The following is a 20,457-nucleotide window of genomic DNA, read 5'->3' as shown; positions in this document are numbered from 1 at the left end:
GGGGCAGTTGGGTGGCACGGTGGATTGAGAGCCAGGCCTAGAGAAAGGAGGTTCAAATCTGGCCTCAAGATACTTCCTAGCTATTTCACCTTGGGCAAGTCACTTAACCCCCATTGCCTAGCCCTTACCACTCTTCTGCCTTGGAACCAATATATAGTACTGATTCCAAAATGGAGGGTAAGGGTTTTAAAAAAAATAAAGTTAAGATAAACTTTTATAGTACAAGCACTACCCTAATTCTTGCCCTACTTTTTCCTAAAAGGTATTGAAACCATGCTCAAAAATTGAATAGGTCAGGGTTAAGACTAAAGACTCAGATTACTGGCATCATTTTTATCATTTTTTGTCAATTGCAAAATTGATCAATCTGACAAAATATATCAACTTTACCATATTTCGTAATATAACCATGATGAGCAGCTCCAGGCATGTTGGACCAAAGAGCAACTTAGGGAAAGGAGATTCAGTCAGCTGAAATCAATTGGGTTTGTCCTCCTGCTATGGCTAAGTAAATCACCTTTTGTTAACTGCTGAATAACCCACAAGTCTCCTGCTCCAAATAATTAGGGAACGGGCTTGAGTAAAACCCAGAAAGCAAGTGAATTTATGATAACAGACAAAAATAAGAATTGTGCGATGAAACTCCTGCTGTAATCTGCCCTGGTAAGATCACACCTGGAATATTATGTTCAACTCTAGGCACCACAATTTTAGAACAGACATCAATTAAAAGGACAAAATGACCTAATGATTTCCAAATCAAAATCTCAGGTATGGCTTTATGTTTATGAAAAAACAAACACAGAAGCACGAGGACAAAATGCTATATCAAGGGCTACAGAGTACATGGAAGTTCAGAGTGAAATAAGACTGTAAAGAGGTACGATGGAATTAAAAAGTAAATAGTTTTGACTACTAGGATAAAATATACAGCTACTAGGGACAGCAAAGTGTTTGAGGAAAAAAGTGTCAGGCCTAGAGATGGAAGGTCCTGGGTTCAAATCCAGCCTTAGACACTTCCTAACTGTGTGACTCTGGGCAAGTCACTTAATCCCAATTACATAACTCTTCTTCTTCCTTAGAACCAATACTTAATATCATTTCTAAGACAGAAGAGATGGGTTAAAAAAAATTTTTTTAGGGTTTATAAGAATGGCATAGTCTAATCTGATCATCTCAATTTATTAAGAAAATTAGTTTGATAGCAATTATATAAGTCTAAGGATTGAGATTATAGGAGCCTTAACTAGAGTAGAATTAGATTAATATTAGCAGATATGCTGGAGGTAGAATTAGGTTTCTGATTAGATGTGAAAGTGTTTGAGAAGGAAGAGTCTGGAATAACCTGAAATAGGAAGAGTCAGAATAACTTGCATGACTTGGAAGAATGACAGCATTATTAAAAAAACATTTCAAATTAGCTGAATAGGCTATATTTTTTAGAGGGAAAATGCAACCCACTCCTCCATAAATGTTTTTTTTTTTTAATTATACCACCACCTCTATCAATAACTTTTAAATGTTTTAAATTTCCTCCACTTTAGGAGGACCAAAGAGACATCTCAGAAGCTTTATTTCCTACCCTACAGGCAGCTTTTGCATTTGTTTTACTTCTCCATCCATCAAGTTCCAAGCAATCTTGCCACTGAGACATATCATCTTGAAAGATCCAATTAACCTTGTTACTCACACCCAATCAGTATCCTGTGGAGGTGGAAGCCATAAACTTAAGGATAACAGACATAACTGAAATCTCATTTCCCACCCAGCAGCACTCTTCTGGACTTCTTTGACTTCTCTGGCAGCCCTTATTTTGGATTTCACTTCACCATGCCCCTATGTCACACCCCCTTTTGGCTTTGTGTATTGTCTTCCTCCATTAAGCTCTTTAAGGACTGGATTCTTTCATATTTGTATCCCCAGTTCATAGCACAGTACCTAGAACACATAGAAGACAGTTAATGTTTATTATTAATTAAGTGCTTGTTATAAAGTTTCCAATATAGAGGAAGATTCTACAAGCTATGGGTTAAGTCGAGGTATTATTCAGGAATCAATTCAGGAAATCATTAAGAATTAGATTCTCTGCTTGATAAACTTCAGTCACTTCAAAATCTGAACTCTGGTTCTTCTCATGAGTAATGTGAAACAAATGTTTAAAAAGGAGGATGGATATACAGGGCCCAGCATTTCCCATCAGTAAGGAATATCCAAATATTTAAATAGTAAGTTGGGCTCTTTCTGCAACAATTGCACTTTTCCAATGTAATCACTATTCCACAAGCACAGAGCAATTTTCTATCAAATTCATATTCCCTTTGCCCCCTAAGATCTACATCCCAGTTGAGACAAGACCCCCTCAGATCTTTAGTGTCTAATGAGATAAGTGACTTGCCCATGATCACAGTTAGCTAATTGTCAAAAGATTGGTATTTAGGAAGAGTTTGCTAAAGCAGTGGGAATGGAAGACTAGACTAGGAGGAGTCTGACAAATTTTGTGAACACCAGCCTTAAGTCTGTTCATCAATAAATGATAAACATGCTTGACATATTTCATAAAGTTAATGCAAGAAAAGCACACTACAATCCTTAAAGCTCTATACAAATTCCTTAAAGCTCTATACAAATATAAGCAAGGAGTCATTAGAAATGCTGGACCCCAGACCCATTTTTGTAACAGATTGTTCTATGGGAGGAGGTAAAGGAGTTTGTACATTAGAAAATGTGATAAAAGAACAAAAGAAATGAAAAAAATTTAATTTCTTCAGCAAAAGTCAAAGTTTTCTCCATGTGTGGAGGTCAAGTTATTTACAGGCATCTCCAAAAGTTACTAGAAACTGATTCCTCCCTTCTCCCCACCCCCATTCATTTCTCTTCAAGCTCCCCTATAAGACATTACTCCACCCTTTTTGAATTGTTTGGGAATTTGCCTGAGGCAGGAGTTCCAGGTAGGGCAGTTCTTAGACCCAGAAGTACCCAGGTTTTGTATTGTATAGTAACTTTTGAAGCTTCCAGGAAGTCAAGCCCAATGGCCCAAAGGCTTGACTAGACATCAGCCTCCCCTAGATAATCCAGTCTCCAACTTCCAGATCATTTAAAATTCTGATTTGCTTGGATGTATCCTAAAGTAAAACTATTCTCCAATTTCTTGTAGATGTTAATAAATGTGTTCATTGTAAAGCCATTCAACATTCTCTCCAACCTCTTAAAATGTTCATTCTAGTTTGGAGGGTCTCTGGAAAAAACAGAGTATATTTTTTATATCAGACTGTATTCAAAGGGAGAGGTAGTCTGTCCCCTAGTACCTCAGAGGCAGACTTGGCTAGTTCTCTCTCTGTAACTCTTGGTGGGGGGTGGGGGGGTCTGCTTTGGGTCAATGTCTTGAGGCAGTGCCCCCACATTTCTCTCTCAATAAAGCATTACATTTTAAGTGATAGTTTAATGATGGTTAAAGAGGGTATACTTTGGATTTTCAATTTCCACTTCACACACTAATGACGAAATTTATTTTCAGAATCTTTTTATGCAAACTTTGACATCTTAGAATTCACTTACTTCATATTACACTCTACTTATGCTATATATTTTCATTCTAAGGATATCAGTTTTATTAAAGTCTATGCTATTCCAATATCATTTGAGACACTTACCAGCAAATTATTGACTTCAAAATACAAATTAAATCTTTATGCTGCGATTTTAAAGGGACAACAATTAAATATCTTGAAGTTCTATAAATACAGATCCAAAGGGATGGAGCCTTTAAGAACTATGAAAGCAGACTATTAGAGCAGCTCAGTAGAGTAGTACAGAAATCTACATATTACATACCCTAATTGATCTTAACCTACCTGGACTTTCCTTTTACTCAATTTTATAAGGATGAACATCAAATTCTAAATATGTCCTAATTGGAGCCCTATGAGCAGTTGCACAATTTCATACAAACACTATTATTCTACTCTCCATCATGCTTATTAATGGAGCTTTCACCCTAAGAAACCTAACAATTACCCAAGAAAACATGATTACCTCAACATGACCCCTAACCAAAATATGATGTATTTCCACATTAGCAGAAATAAACTGGGACTCCGTTCGATCTGACAGAAGGAGAATCAGAACTCATATCAGGCTTCAATGTAGAAAACACTGCAGGACCAACCATTTGCCATATTTTTTCTAGCAGAATATGCTAATATCATTGCAATAAATGCCAAAAAATCTATCCTCTTCCTAGGTTCATCCCTCAACTATAACCTCTCTTACCTCAATACAACAACCTTTATAATTAAAACGGTAGCTTTCCTATGAATTCGAGCATCCTATCCACGATTCCAATATGATCAACTAGTATGCTTCTGAAAAAACTTCCTACCAATTACACTAGTATTCTGCTTATGATTCATTTCTATTCTAATTACACTATCTAGCATCCCCCCACAAATATAAGAAGTCTGACAAAAGAATTATCTTGATAGGATAAATTATAGGGGTTTTAAATCCCTATTTCTAGTGTCAACTAGAAAAAACACAGAACTATTAAATAGTCAAAAATCATTCTTTAATCAAGGGAAAAGGGGTTAGCGCTACTAATAAGACAACAGAACTGCTTTCCAAGACTGCACAGAGTCAAGAAGCCCTGGTCACCAGCCCCTGGGAGTGCCAATGACTCAGGATGGACTCCCAGGAACAAAAGAAGTTGGGAAACCTATATACCACTCTAGATGACCTGGGGGCTTGGAGAGGGACAGTTGATTGACTTTACAATGGTAAGAAAGGAAAATGAGGAGTTCCAGACAGGAATAATAGTGAGGGGCTGATGCCCTACAATGGACACAAAAGGGAAAGACTCAGCCTAAGGCCGGGTCACCTAGGTCATGGACCTTAGCCTAGGGGGAGAAACCATTGGGACAAAAGGGATATTTAATATTGGATGGGATTAGCTGTTCCCACCCAAACTACCAGGAAGTTCACTGTCTGGTGAAGAGGGACCTTCCCTCAGGGGGAAACCTCTCCTGTGACAAGGTCAAAACCTGGGGTTTCTACACTCAAACTAAATAAACTGGGGATCTCTATATTTCCTTGTTGACTCTAGAAAAGGAATTGAACCTACATCTAAGAACTAAAATTCCCTGTGATTCCTTTATTTCACATTCTAGGAAGTAGGCTAAATAAGCTATCTGGCCCATACCCCAAAAATGTTGGTTTACATCCTTCCCATATGAATGTCTCCATACGTATTAATAATACCTCTCCATACGTATTAATAATTATCTCACTTAAGTCTACTCATAGGTACATCAATCACACTCATTAGTAACCACTGACTAACCACCTGAATAGGGCTAGAAATGAACATATTAGCCATTATTTCAATAATAACCTACCCATACCATATATGCAATACAGAATCTGTAATCAAATACTTCCTAACTCAAGTCACAGCATCTATAATCATATTTTCTACCTGTTGGTCTATCTATTTGACTTGGTATTTGTATTGGTATTGACTATAGTATTTGATTTGGATTTTTCCATATGTGAAGTAAGCAAAAGTTGGAAAAAATTAACTTTAGCATCCCTTTCTAAAAGTTACTTCAGAGGGCAGATTGAGAGTCAGGCCTAGAGACAGGAGGTCCTAGGTTCAAATTTGATCTCAGACACTTCCCAGCTGTGTGACCCTGGGCAAGTCACTTGACCCCCATTACCTAGCCCTTACCACCTCTCTTCTGCCTTGGAACCAATATATAGTAACTTTTATTTTTTATTTTTATTTTAAACCCTTAAAAATAAAAGTAAAAAATAAAAGTTACTTCAAAGCTCAACAACATAAACAATGGGATAGTGCCCAGAACAACATGATTACATTAACTACAAAATCCATTTTACAGTATAATCTTTTTAATGTTAAATACCTTTGGTAATTTTTCTAAAGAGAGAAAAAGGTTGTTTTATAATTCATTTATACCAGTGATTTACCTGGAGGAAAAAAATAAACACTAACATCTTTCCAAATGCCATGGTTAATTTTTAAAAATGTATACTCCGGCCAGCCTGGGGTACAGGATAAAGACCTAACCTCAAAATCAGAAAGACTTGAAGTTAAACCCCACCTTTGACTCCTACTGTGACCTCAAACAAGTCATTTAACCCCCTGAGCGTCCAAGGAAGCCAAGACTATAGATTACAGAACCTTTGCTAATCTGCATTGGTGAAGGCCAACACTGACAAAAATCACAGATCCATCCAAAAATAAATTGTGCTAAACTTTGATTTCTGGATAGATAGACATATCACCTTAAAGGCACAGTTGGAAAAAGGTACTTGTAGCCAAGCCACAAAATGTTTATTTCAATGCAAATTCCTGAAGCACCTAGGGAAATACCAAGTAAAAACACAATCCTGACTGCCCATGGTTGTAGTTTCAGAGAATAAGCCTGGTTTAAATTCATCAAAATACATAAGTGACTGTAGAATAATGTAGATGCAACAAAATGTTACATAAAATCCAAGAAAGCAACATTGCTATCCACAGAGGACTCAGGAAAATATATTCCCAGAAAGGATAATATTTGAATAATAAATAATTTTCCACCACCTCCTCATAATTGGAATGTATCTTTTCTCCATCTCTACTTATATAGAATATTTCCCACTTCTTTTAAGATTCTCAGTACTACCTTCTCAATTTTAAGTCTTTCCAGATACTCCCCACTATCACTATATTCCCTTGCCTAACTACTTTGTATTTATTCTGTACTTACCTACACACACATTCTTCTCCCAAAAAAGAATAAAACTTCAGAGCAAGGATTGTTTCATTTTTGTCTTTGTTAACTGACTGAATATTTTTTTAAATGTCTATTATGTGCCATATACTGTTTTAGGCTCTAGAGATTTATTAGTTAGTTCCCATCTTTTAGGGACCAGAGTAAGAACATGTAATACACATGTAAAATACAGTGACTGGGAGGCATTAACTGAAGGAACTCAGGAAAGGTATTTTAAAGGAGGTGGTACTTGAGAACTTTGAGGGTGGGTATTCCAAGAGATAGAAGGTAAATGGAGAACAAATTCAGTCATGGAGGTTGGAGTGAGAAAGGAATATCTTCCATTATCATAAGTAAAGATGAGAAGCAGACTGGTTTAGAGTAAAGCAGGGAAGATTATTTTTTTTTACCAGGAGAGAAATTAAAAGGGGAGACTTGTAATAAAGAAAGCTTATTGAAAGAGATGTTACCTAACTAAAATGAATGTTAAGGAAAGACATGTATGCATCCAAGCATAAGGGGCTAGAAAGAAAAGTATGGGAAGAGATATAGGAACAGCCAAAAGAAATCCAATTTAGCTTACACAGGATAATGAGAACTGGTAGATTGTATTTAGCAATGGAAGGGCCTATCCAAAAGACAATAGAGTCACCCAGAGGGAAGATGATTTGGAGAGCTGAATGAAGAATTGAAGAGGCTGGAGGCAGAGAGATTATTAGCAAGTTACTATAATAGTCCAGAAAAATGCTTACAAATGCCTAAATGAAGGTAATAGCAACTGGAGTGGAAAAACGGATAAAACGCAAAATATATTTTGGAGAAAAAATTCCCAAATTTTGAACTTTTTTAAAGGAGGAAAGAATGGAAATATTTATTACCAAGAGAAATGAAAAGGAGGCATAAGGAACAATTTTTAAAAGGAAAAAAAAGTCGTATTTCAGATACAAGTTTAAGAGGGGGGGGGAGGCCAAAAGACATCTAGGTGGATATATTCAGAAGTAGTCAAAATGGAAATGCAAGGCTAGAGCTCAGATTGAGCGGCTAGTATTCAGAATCAAGAATCCTGGACAGCAAGATGCAAATTTAGGGATACCAGAAATAAAAATCAAAATAAAAGGGGTACCTTCTTATATTACCTCACCCAGAAATAAACATACCTGAAGTATGTTATCACAGGATTGAAGATTTCTAGATGAAATGGACTTAAAAAGAGTTCACAGAAGCATAAATTTACATTAGGTCATCTTGTCCAACCTCCTCTCACTTAACAGTTCAGGAAATTTGAGTGCCATGGAGTAGAAGTGATTTGCCCTAAGTAACACAAGCAGTATATAGTATATTTGGGATTTGAACTCATGTCTGACTCCAGATACAGCAATTTCTACTTCATGATAAAATAACTCACAAACCACAGGAAGAGTATTCAGAGATTAAGATGAAATATTGTCAAAAGGGGTTTGAAATCATTCCCCAGAAAAGTCTTCCTCTGTGAAGCTCCTCTAAAAAGTATTCTGAAAATAAAAATTTAGTTTTTTTCAAGACTATGCTCCCAAAATCATTAAAAAACTGTGAATCCTTTAACTTTCGTAGAAATACCACTACAAGAGATTAAAGAAAGATGGAAAGGACCAACATGCAAAAAAATATTAAAATTCTTTTGGTTGTTGCAAGGAAATGAAAAACTAAATGAGTGTCTCCATCAATACTACTGAACAGTAATAACAAAATACAAAATAAAATTTCAGAGAAACCTGTAGAGACTTGTATGAGCTGATACAGATCCAAAAGAATTTATACAAAAGCAACATTAAAACGAAAAACTTTGAAAGACCTGAGAAATCTGATTAATATAATTACAATTCCAGAGGAGACTGATGAAGCACACTACAGACCTCTACACAAAGTTGATGAGACTCAAGATGAAGAATGTCATATACATTTTCAGACACAGGCAGTATCAGGATTTGTTTTGCTTGACTAAGCTTATTTATTAGAAGTCCTTTCTTTTATTTTTCTTGCCATAGAGATAAGGACATAAGAGAGAAACAGAAAAAGAAATTGGATAGGGGGAAAAAAATGGAAGCAGATAGATGAGGCATTAAAAAAACCACAAGTAGCCTTGAAATACCAGATATTTAGGGTACTTTGAAAATGAGGCTAAATTTACCAAACATTTCAAAAGAAAAGCAAGCTGCACATAAGAGATCTGCAGTTTCATATACAATCATCTTGTCTGTTCTACTGTATAAGAAAATGCTTATTTTATTTTTGGTGATCAACTCCTGATTCTAGACTTATTTCTCCACCTTACCTCCTAGAAAATGACTTCCCTCCCCTCTCCAACTTTCTTTAAAAGAGTTATCTTCCAGGGGGCAGCTGGGTAGGTAGCCCAGTGGATTGAGAGCCAGCCTTAGAGATGGGAGGTCCTAGGTTCAAATCTGGCCTCAGACACTTCCCAGCTGTGTGACCCTGGGCAAGTCACTTGACCCCCATTGCCTAGCCCTTACCACTCTTCTGCCTAGGAGCCAATACACAGTATTGACTCCAAAAGGAAGGTAAGGGTTTAAAAAAAAAAAAGTTTATCTTCCCCATAAGAATATAAGTTCCTTGAGAGCCTAATTGTCTTTTCTTTTTTGCTTCTATTTCCCTTCTCTCCAATGGGACAAAGTTAAGTGGTTAATAAATGCTTGCTATTGACTTTACTTTTTGATAGCCATTTGTTGCAAAATTAAACATACTATACCTAATGAAGTCCAGAAGTTATAAAGACATTTGCAGGCCAATGCATTAAGGTAGGGCAGGATGAAAGTCAGCCAACTGAAAATGAAGTACAACTTTCAACAAATTCCATATATTACTTTCAGTACAAAGAAATTCCTTAAGAAGAAAGATATAGGTTTCAATATTTATTGACTCTTTCAAGATAATCAAGCAATATCCCCTAATATTAATTAAATAATACATGATTAACAATAATCTACATATACCCCCATTGCTCTCTCTCCATATGGGAAGAAAGCAGGAGTATTATTACTCCCTTCATTTAAGTCCAGACATTGGACTCAAAAATTCTTAATAAAGGTTTCATATATTTAAAAAAAGAAAAAACAAAAAAACAAAAGACTTCTCTTCCAAAAAAAGTTAAGGAGGGCAAGCTGGGTGGCTCAATGGACTAAGAGTCAGGCCTGGAGAGAGGAGGTTGTAGGTTCAAATGGCCTCAGACACTTCCTAGCTCTATGACCCCCGGAAGTCACTTAAACCCCATTGTCTAGCCCTTAGCACTCTTCAGCCTAGGAACCAATACACAGTATTGGATGGAAGGTATGGGTTAAAAAAAAAAGTTAGGGACTATCCCATAGTGATTCTAAAAGATTTTTTTTAAATAAATGAAATCATACCTGAATCCCACCTCACAAGTGATGATATTTAGTTCTAACACCCAGTAGCATATTTACACATGGAAACTAAAGATCAGGAAAACTGCAAAAACGGCAAGAAATAGTTTTGAAAACAAATATTGCCACAAATATGCCACAATTTAAAAAGTAAAATACTCTTCAGGTCTGTAGAACTCTAATATTGCCAAATTACTATTTCTAACTTAATAAAAACCAAAAAAAAAAAGTTCACCAAATATAAGTTTTTGTTGATTTATACATGAAAGTTTTAAAAACTGGTAGGCAACATTTCAGGAAATAAGTTATAAATTATCTGAAATTAAAATTATCATGGAAAGCTATGATTTATTTATTTGAACGGTTATTAGAATTCATAGTGAAAGTTCCACTTTGGAAATTCCAGTTTCAAAATTTTTAAGGCAAGAAGCCACATTGCCCCTAATCAATGCTCCTTCCTATCTATATACTCAACCAGTAATGTATGAAAACTCCAGTTGACTATCATGTAATGGTGCCATATAACTCATCTCTTCAATTCTTTTTTTATTTGTAGTACATTGATTCTCCCCTGACCTCCATTTTTGGTAGTCCTAGATGAAGGCATCTGAGTAAACTAAATCAAAATATTATAAACAAGATAAAATTATTTGAAATTAAATACTTCAGCAAGCACTTTTTAAGTAATAAGTTCATATAGATCTATTGTGATCTGTGAAAGCCAAAATAACATGGTGGCATTTAAAGGTTCTTCACAATCTTTTAGCCTTTTCGAACTTGCCCAGTTTTCTTAATCATCACTCCCCTCAAAAACACACTCTTTACTGATTTGTGGCTCCTCCAACAATGCTCCACACCTCAGGGTCAAGGTTTTATGCTGGCTTTCTCCTATGCCTGGACACAGCTAGGCACAACTTTCAAGAGAACCTTCTGGTTCCATCTGTCTCCCTCTTCTTTTATTTGGTCCCTTTTTCTATACATGTGCCTCCCCTATCAGAAGGCAAGCTCCTTGTGGAAAGGGGACTGTTTTTCTTTGGTCTTTAAATATATAATACAGTGGCTGGCATGAAGTAGGCATTTAATATTTGCTGATTGAACTGATAATTGACAATCCACACTAAAAGTTTACCCACTGCTTGTATCAGAAATATTTTACTCCTAGTTTAAAGATTCATAATAAGATAAAAGAAGGTTAAGTGCTGTATCCATAGTCTAGGTAATTTCTAGAAGGGAAATAAACATTTTTTTCAATCTGACTTTTGCTCAGATAAGGTTGAGTTCTTCATAAAATATTTTAATGATTCATCCCTTTGTTTCATTGGAAAACACTTCACTGATCCTAACAGCCATCTAGGATATCTAGCTACTCTGACAAGGATAAACAACACCTTTCTCCAAACTCCAGTGAAATTAATCTTCTTCCTAAATCACTCAGCAGAGGTACCTGCATCTTCTAGCTAGGGACAAAGAAATGTCACAAGACTTAACTTTCTTAACTTACTTAACTTATGAGAGGCACAGAAAATAAATATAATTAGTTAGTTGGGGAGGGGTTGATATTCAAAACTAGATTGGAAAAGCATATCATGTTTCTTTCAGTGCACCTTGAACTTTTTCCAACTTTTACCCTGGCCTAGTATATACACTTCCCCTCAATGCCTTGTTTTTCTCATTCTTCAAAAGCTCTTGACTTAACAAAACAACTGCAGTACAAGACCATCAACTATGCAAAATTTTCAATAAGTTTTTCTTAAAAGCTGTTTCCCAAGGTTCCTAATTTGGACCTCAAATTATTTTACACTAAAGTTTTTCTAAAATATATTAATAACTCATTTATATAAATTATTAAAGTTTCTAAATCATCTTCCTCACAACTAAGGGGGGGGGGTTGTTTCCAAAACTGATTTCATCAGTGTGGGAATTCACTGTGTAAAAACTCTCAGATTAACAAACTGTAACTTGTTTTAGAAAGTTACTTAGGTTACCCAAAGATTCATGTGATTTACCCATAGTTACCAAGAAATGAAACTCAAAATTCAGGTCCTTCAAAACTCCAAGACAACCCTCTAGTTTCCACATAAGGTAGACAGTATAAATTATCCCAATTTGACATGTGAAAAGCCAAGCTCAAAAAGGAAAAGTCATTTTCCCAAGATCATACAACCAGTGAGTAGCAAAAAATAGGATTTGAACACAAAAATTTACATCCAAATTTAATACTACTCACACTTCATGTAACTCTGTTCTTCAAATGAGTATACTAAATAATTTACCCTTTTCTCACAACTCAGGATGATTATCAATTGCTTTGGTCTAGTGGAAGGTAAACAAATATGTTCCCATACTGTTAAAGAACTTATATGTTTTCAGCATTTTTATATCAGCTTTTTAGGTTTTCATTCTCCCTGCCCTCAGCTGCTTTTCTTTCCTTGCATTTTTTGGTGTGTTCTTCTCCAAATTGCTACACAACTGAAAATCAAAAAAAACAAGCTTATTTAAAGTCTGTGTCGAAAAGCTCGGCATTAGGAAGCTTGAAAGTTTGTTCCAAGAGTCAAGTATACAAACATAAAGCATCCCATTCTACTTAACTCATTCTCTGTATTCCCTCACCTCCTTACCAGCACAGCAGCCTTGTGCCCTAGAACTTATGGTCTCCTGGACCTAATCCTTCAATTTCAGGAGTTTTCCCTAATGTAAGCCCTCAAGGATATGAACTTTTTTGCTTACTTGTCATATTTGCATACCCAGCATGCTGAAAGTTCCTGGCATATAATATTCAATAAATACTCTACACCTCTATCTTTCATGACATTTATTCTAATTGATGGCATGAAAATTTTGTTTACTTTCTAGTACCTGGTTAACCTTCTACATAGGTGAGTGATTACTACTACACATAAGCAGTAGCTCACTAATAGTCTATTTCCCAAAAACTTTTATATAGATCTTTCTAATAATTATGTCTGGGTACCAACCTTGAGTTTCGTTCCTCAAATCATATTCTATCTTATTTATGTAATTTTAAAGAGGAAATAAATGTAATCTTGACACCAAAATTATCTTAACAGTTGATAAAATTTGTTCCTCTCTTAGGATGCCTCACTCCCAATTCTATAAACCTAAGGAAATACTCTTTTAGAAACTTTTCATAACGTCCACTCCTGGGCCCAAGAACTAATAATATTGTTCCATATCATTTATGTATCAAACAAAATCCTTAACTAAGGATTCAAGCATTTAACTTATACATATTTCTAGATAAAACTTTCCCCACTAAAATATCTTAACCTAACCAAACTAATTTGCTTGCTAACCCAGCAAGAACTGATTCCTTCTTCTAGGCCTTTCGTGTATGTCATTTCCAAATGATACCCTTTTCAACTCTTTATCAATCCTGTAAAAATTTCTCCAAGAAGCCTTCTATGATGATACACATTTATCCTTCTTTTACTCTCTGACATAAGCATTATGAACTTATTTGCTTTCAAATAATTAAGACATTAAGGAAAGATGAAACCCTAGAATCACAGAAGATTGAAGAACTGAAATGAATTCAAGAGAGTAGGTTCAGGACTATCTCACTCTGAAGCATATAGCCTGAAGGCTCCTAATATAAACTATAATACTTAATTTCCCCAAAGCTTAAGAAAAGGAATCAAAACAGGTATCTTGTTTTGTTTTACCCTGAAGTGATAGATTAGTCTAAGATTATTCCTTTTCATGGAACAGAAGGTAACAAAAGGTCTAAGGAAGGTAGGATGTAGAAGCTAGGCAAGTTTCCAACTTTATCCAAATCAAATTTTGACTTATGATTTTATGGGTCCCATTTCTAGCATACTGAATTCACAGGTCAGATAAATTCATATTCAAACAAGTATGAAAATGGTCTAAAGCCAAGCTTACCATTAAATTATCAAGTCATATCATTTTGTGCTTACTAAGCTTGCTTGCTAGTGATCTTAAACATACATTAAGATAAGATAACATACATACTAATGTACTCAAATGGATTTTAAAATTTCTTAAGGTCAGGGACTAAAGTATTTTTTAAATTCTATCTCTACTATAATGTCCACTACATATTTGGAACTCAATAAATATCTGGGTATGGGGCACTGAGTGGACAAAGCACTTCCTTAGTCAGGTCAGGGATCCAAGTTTTATTTATTTATCTAAATTCTATCGCTACTAAAGTGACTAATACATATTTGGAAATCCATATTTGGAGCTGGGTGAGGAATAGAGTACTGCCTAAGGGTAAGACTGGAGTTCCTCAGACCTCTAATATGGACAAGATAAGTAGTGTTGCACAAGTTGCTTAAACTCGGGTTAAACATTTATTAAGTGCCTACTATGTGCCAGACATTGTAATAAGCAGTGGAGATACAAAGAAAAAGCAAAATATTCCTTGTTATAAAGGAGCTCACACTCTAGGCAGCATACAAATTATGTACAGGACAAACTGGAAATAATCAACAGAAAGAAGACACTATAATTAAGGGGCATCAGTAAAGGCTTTCTTTAGATGGTGAGAATTTTAACTGGGACTTGAAGAAAGCCAGGGGAGATGGGATTGGGGGGGGGGGGGGGGGTAAAGAAGAATTACTGGGCATGAGGGTCAGTGAAAATGCCCAGTATTGAGTGTTTTGTTCCAGAAATAGTAGAGTTCAGTGTTACTGGTGTTTGGTGAAAAGATTTTCATCAAGAACTCAAATTATAAGGTTAAAAAAAACAACTGAAGTAAACTAAGTAACTTCCTATCTTACAGTTTAAAAAAACCCAATCCTATTATATATGAGTCACAGAGTTATACAATGTCTGAGCAGGAAGGAACTTAAGAGGTATCTAGTCCAACTCTTTCCTGTTACAGATGATGAGGCTGAAATCCAGAAGAGTCAAATGAATTGACCAAGGTCATCCTGCAAGTAAATCACAAGGCTAAGAATTTGAACTTCAATAATGTGCATAATGAATAAATGGGAGCATCTATGTCAAAATATAGCTTCATATTCTTAATTTCTAAACTTAACTTTGCAAGTAAATACATTAAAATTATGTTGATAGAAATCAATAAAAGAATAAAGTGTCAAGATAGTAATGTTGGGCATATTAGATCCCCAAAAAAAGTAAACTGAGTCATAAAGAAAAAACATTCTTCCAAACTAAGATTACCCAACCTTATGATTCCAGAAAATATTTTAAGCAATTAATCACTTTCAAATTATCTTTAAATCTTCTACCATTTCAAAGTCTCTCTCCTTATTAATGCTCATATGCCAGTTTTAAGAAACAATACACCACTATAAACACCTAAGGAAATTATTTAAACCTTGATAATGATACCTTTACAGGAGGCTCCAGATAGTCAAGCAAATACTTCGGCCTAGCCAGTGCTGTTAAATAAAAGATTAGCAGATCAAGCAAAAACCCTTTTACAAAGAAGTTCTACAAGCTTACAGCTTTAGGTAGTCAGATAATTTCAAAAGTAACCCCACAATATCATCTTGTGGCTGCCAGTATAGTAGTTTAAGCTTTAAAGTAACACTTATGAGAGTACTATTTATTGCTTCATTTAAAAAAAAAAACACTTTTCTCTATAATCTTCATATTAACCTTGAAAGTGATTTCCCTTTATAAAAAAAGTTACAGGGAAAGTGTATTAAATAGCTGTTACCAGTCTATAAATTTAATAAGTCCCTATGGATTTACCAAAAGTTTAGTCTTCAAATTGAATTCTTTCAGTTTTTATACCTCACATTTCTTCATTTCCATCACTGTCTCTGCACCAACTAACTTTTCTTTCTTCACTGCACTCAATTTCTTCAAACTCAAATTATCTTTAGTTCCATCCCTAGCTAGATATTACCTATAACTTATCTGATATTCCATGTTTGGAAAGCTGACAAAGTCCTTGCCATGTTTCTCCACTAGGTGGTGCTCCTATGTGAATTTAAGAGAATCCCAGAATTTTTTAAGGAGGAAATCATTTTTCTTTCAGGTTTTAGGAGGGCCTCAGACCAAAATATTCCCATGAGAACAAATCTCCAAGTTTATGATTAAAATTAATAGAGTAATGTTATTTAGATTGCAGATTCTGAAGTACATTATTAAAAAATTCTGAAAAGCTGTTTAAATTTAAATATAATTTAAATAAATTACATTTTAAATTTCCTACAAGCTTAAATTAATAATATTTAAAGGAATCCCAAGGTAAATTTTTTTTAGAAAGGCAATTACCACTCCCCTTTGCACTGCCACCAAAAGTCCTCTTTTGTTAGTGCCTAAATGCTGTTTCTGGCATAGCCCTGAGAAAGCTGGAGAAATTTTCTGTTCCTACTTTCAAACTGTAAAGGTTTCTTCTGGTCTGGACTTGGTGAAATTGTCACTCAAATACTAGTTTAATTAGGAACAAAGAACATGAAGAAAGTCACTTTTTTCAGACATATCAATTCAGTAAATGAAAAGTTAATTTGGTTGAGGAAATGCCAACTCTTCAGTTTTGGGATTTAGTGGGGGGTTTGGTTTGGTTTGACATTTTGATAGATGTTACTTCAATATAACTTTATGCATTTTAAAACAGCTAAAAATGGCCCATGACATAAATTAAGAATCCCTACATTAAACTATCCACTAAAGCAACAGAAAAGTTGCAATCAAAATTTGCATAAAGTATATCCAAACCTATGAAACTGAGATTCTTTTGAGATGTTTAAAAAAGAATCATTTTGATGTTTCATAAAATGTATTTAGTAAAAAGTACCAGTTTTAGAGCCAAGACCTAATTTAGAACTGAAACCTCAATTCTTTCATATTCCAGTTCAATTAAAGAAACAGAAGGCTATATAAACTATTATCAAGGTCACAAAGTGGCTAGTAGTAGTAGTAGTAGTAGTAGTAGTAGTAGTAGTAGTAGTAGTAGTAGTAGTCTCTCGGTAACCGAGGATGACGATTGTCTTTGTGCGTTTTTGTGCACAAAGATATTTATGCTAAGCAAGACTTAAAATACATCCCAACTATCTAAAGCATTCTAGTGTCTGGTTTCCTGTTTGCTTAAAGAGGGACCTATAGCCAACTTTTCCTAAATCATTTATAGGAGAGGTGTATTAAGAGTCAGCAACGAGAATTTAATAGAAAACGGGCTTTGAAATCACAGACTGAGACTTAAGCCCTAACTAGCACACTTTTAGGTTTGCCTGACTGTACAAGTCATTTAAACCCATCTCCTGCATACATTGCTGAGAAGCAATGGTAGAAAGTTTCCTCCAAAATAGAATTTCCTAAACCAAATTGAGATATAAAATCACAGGTCTTTGACATATGAATATATTACTTTTCCAGGCTTTAGACATCTGAGTTCTGCTACTGGACTGGCATCAATCTTTCTTCTTGGATCAGTCTGATCTCTAGAACAAAAAATAGCTTACAAGCACACAGCTTTGAGATGTAAAAATCATGATAAAAGTTGGGGGTTCAAAAATCTCAATTTAACACTTTACTTCACTTTAAACTTTTCAGGTAACCTATTCATCATGACTGGCACACACTACCTTTTCGCTATTATATAAGCTAAATTCTACCTGAAGTTACCTACATTTATAGTCAATAAATACTCTAGCTGCATTTTCTATCCTGTCCTCAAATTCTACAATAAAGTGACTAAAAGTATGTTCAAGAATGTCTAGTGTAACCATTCATCTGTGTTTTCCAAAACAAATGTGGCATATTACCTTCTAGAGAAAGCTAATACATCCAGAAACATCTCTTGTATTCCAGTCAGGAATTCAGCATAGGAGAAAGGAAAAAATTTATTAAGTGCCCAATATGTACCTGGCCCTGTGCCAAGTATGTTACAAATATTATCTCATTTGTTCTTCATAACAATCCTGAAAGGTAGGTACTATTATTATCCCCATTTTACAGATGAGGCAACTGAAGCAAAGCAGTTAAGTGAGCTGCCCAGGGCTCCACAATGTGGCACAGGTCTGAAGCCAGTACTGAATTACTCCTCTCCCAATTTTGTTGCTGTATCTATCCAATGTCAATTCCCTTTGGAGAATCATTCCTTTGAGCTATTGATTACATAAAACAGAAGTGAATAGAAACTACTTTCATAAAAGAAGTGCAAGGGAGTGAATAAATTTGACAGTGGTTTAGGGTTTTTTCTATGCTTCTTTTAAATTTCTTAGAAATTAACACCTTTTTACCAGGAATTACATATAACCTAACTACAATGTCAAGTCATTTGGTTTAACACAGAAATCATCTACAAGTTATCTTTATGTTAATAATGAAATGTTTACTTTTAAATCTTATATCGCACTGGGTCTGATCAGAGTTCAAATTCATCATTAGTGGTGTGAACCTGGGCAAGTCAACTTAACCAGTCTGTTTCCTCATCTGTAAAAAAAAAAAAAACCAGTACCTACCTCCCACCTCCCACGGCTGTACGGGGGAATAAAATGAGCTAATAGTATAAATGTGCTGACAGCACTATAAAAGTTTGCCAGCAAGTCATAAGTCACTAAAATAAATTCTATTAGTTGCTATTATTTCTCCCCAACTCTCATGTTTATCCTAACAGAATATTTAAAAAAAACTATTTCTTCCAATTAACTTGCTTTCATTCTAGTAAAAAGTATTCAAAAAAGGTTGGGGAAAAAGGGTATAAACAAGTAAATAAAAACACAAAGATCTACCTCCCTCCTACCTACAAGGAAGGGTCTCCTACCTCAATTGCAGTTTCCCCAAACTTGCAGACCTCTATCCAGCACTACTTGGTTGATAACTTGAACCATCTGCATGGTCTTTCGCAATGTATTTTCAAAATCAGAACGCGAAGAACTTAACAGCCTCAAGTTAAACCATCTAACCACCCTAGGCCACCTCTACCTTTCTGGAATCTGTTTCTCTTGTTTGTACGTGTTTGTTGTACATCTGCCCCCCACCCGTTAGACTGCGAACTTTCAGACGGCAGGGTCCGAACTGTCTTTTTGGCTGTCTTGGTATCCCCAGAGTTTAGCACAAGGACCGACGCACAGTGGGCGATTAATAAAGGTTATTTGAATGGGAAAGAACCCCGTAGTGACCCCAAACGTGGTTCCTTCACGGTTCAGTGTTCACAATCCTGATCTAACTAACCACATCTTGGGGAGAAAAGGGAGCCTAATTTTAATCAGGTGAAGACAGGAAAATAGAGGCACTGCACTAAACCAAACACTAAAAAAAAAAAATCAATCCGCCTTTTCCTTCAGCCCAACGAGTTGCAACCCCAGCCTCCAGGCCTCAGCTCGCAAGCACCAATTACCATGAGGTTTTTAACGCCTTCAAGGCCCAGCTCGAGGTTCGAGCTTACGGACTCCAGTGTGGCGGGGGTCGGGCTAAGAGGCCTCCAAACGGACACCTCGGCCGAGACGGCGAGAACCGGGAGGGGGGGAGGGCCCGAGCGTCCGGACGCGTCCTCCTCACCCTCCCCCAACGACCCCGGAGCCGCATGCCCGGCGGCGGCAGGCAAGGACAACCGACCCGGCAGCTGGAGCTGGAAGCGTAGACACCAGGTCCTCATCCCATCTCGCCCCACCCCGCACGCAGGCCGCGAGGCCCGAGGAGCTGGCGCGCCAGGCGGGTCATCAACACCACCGTTGCTAAGGCTCCGGGGAAAGAGTCCGTCAGCCTGGCCGCGACTCGGCCCGGCTCCCTCCTCCCGAATCCCGGAATCCTGTCAGGGGCTTCCCTTACCCGAGGGAGGTTGACAGCTGGCGGCGGGGAGGAGGAGAGGCTGGGCGGCGAGGCCCGAAGTCTCCTCTCGGCTCCGGCGCTGCTGGAGGTGGCGGTGGTGGTGGTGGCGGCGGCGACTCCTCGCGCTTTCCTTTCTCTTCGTTTCTCCAACAACAAACAGGAAGTGCGTCAGACGTCGGAGCAGCGTGGCGACGCTCCACTTCCTTTCCACCATTAAGTCCACTGGATTGGGGGCGGTGGCCGCGCTAGGGGTGGTTGCTGCCGCGTCCATCCAATACCTCCGCATCCTACGCCCCGCCCCTACGCCACCTTCCCGAAAATTCTCTGCTCCTCTCCTCGGATTCGCCGCCTGTCTACGGCCGTTGGCGCCATCTGCCGGCCGCCGAGTTAGGGGTGGTAGAGAAAAGCTACTGAGGTCCCTTTGGGCCCACTAGCCTAATGAGGACATCCGGGACTTCCCGCCATGTTCTCCATCCCTGTCATCCACTCTTGAAATCACATACACACACACCACACACACACACACACAGAGGAGCCTTTTGGGGAAGTCAAGG

General features: G+C 36.8%; 1 protein-coding gene across 18 annotated transcripts in view; it reads right to left on the bottom strand.

The window, feature by feature from the left end:
* DNAJB6 (DnaJ heat shock protein family (Hsp40) member B6) overlaps positions 1 to 20,224 on the bottom strand; it is a 116,966-nt gene extending 96,742 nt beyond the window's left edge. Inside the window, exons 1-5 of one of the 18 annotated variants that reach the window (XM_056799972.1) lie at positions 19,904 to 20,085; positions 17,896 to 17,929; positions 15,512 to 15,561; positions 10,172 to 10,253; positions 9,517 to 9,590 (exon numbers count right to left, since the gene is read on the bottom strand). The gene's annotated coding sequence lies outside the window, so the exon portion shown is untranslated. Of the gene's footprint in view, positions 1 to 9,516; positions 9,651 to 10,171; positions 10,254 to 10,643; positions 10,785 to 15,511; positions 15,562 to 17,498; positions 17,572 to 17,895; positions 17,930 to 19,903 lie in introns of those variants that run through there. The other 17 variants (XM_056799975.1, XM_056799970.1, XM_056799971.1 and 14 more) reach the window with 17 other exon arrangements.
* Between the last annotated feature and the right edge of the window lie 233 nt (positions 20,225 to 20,457).

This window comes from Monodelphis domestica, chromosome 5 (assembly GCF_027887165.1).
Source record: "Monodelphis domestica isolate mMonDom1 chromosome 5, mMonDom1.pri, whole genome shotgun sequence".
NCBI lineage: Eukaryota > Metazoa > Chordata > Mammalia > Didelphimorphia > Didelphidae > Monodelphis > Monodelphis domestica.
This window is presented reverse-complemented; position numbering and strand designations above follow the sequence as displayed.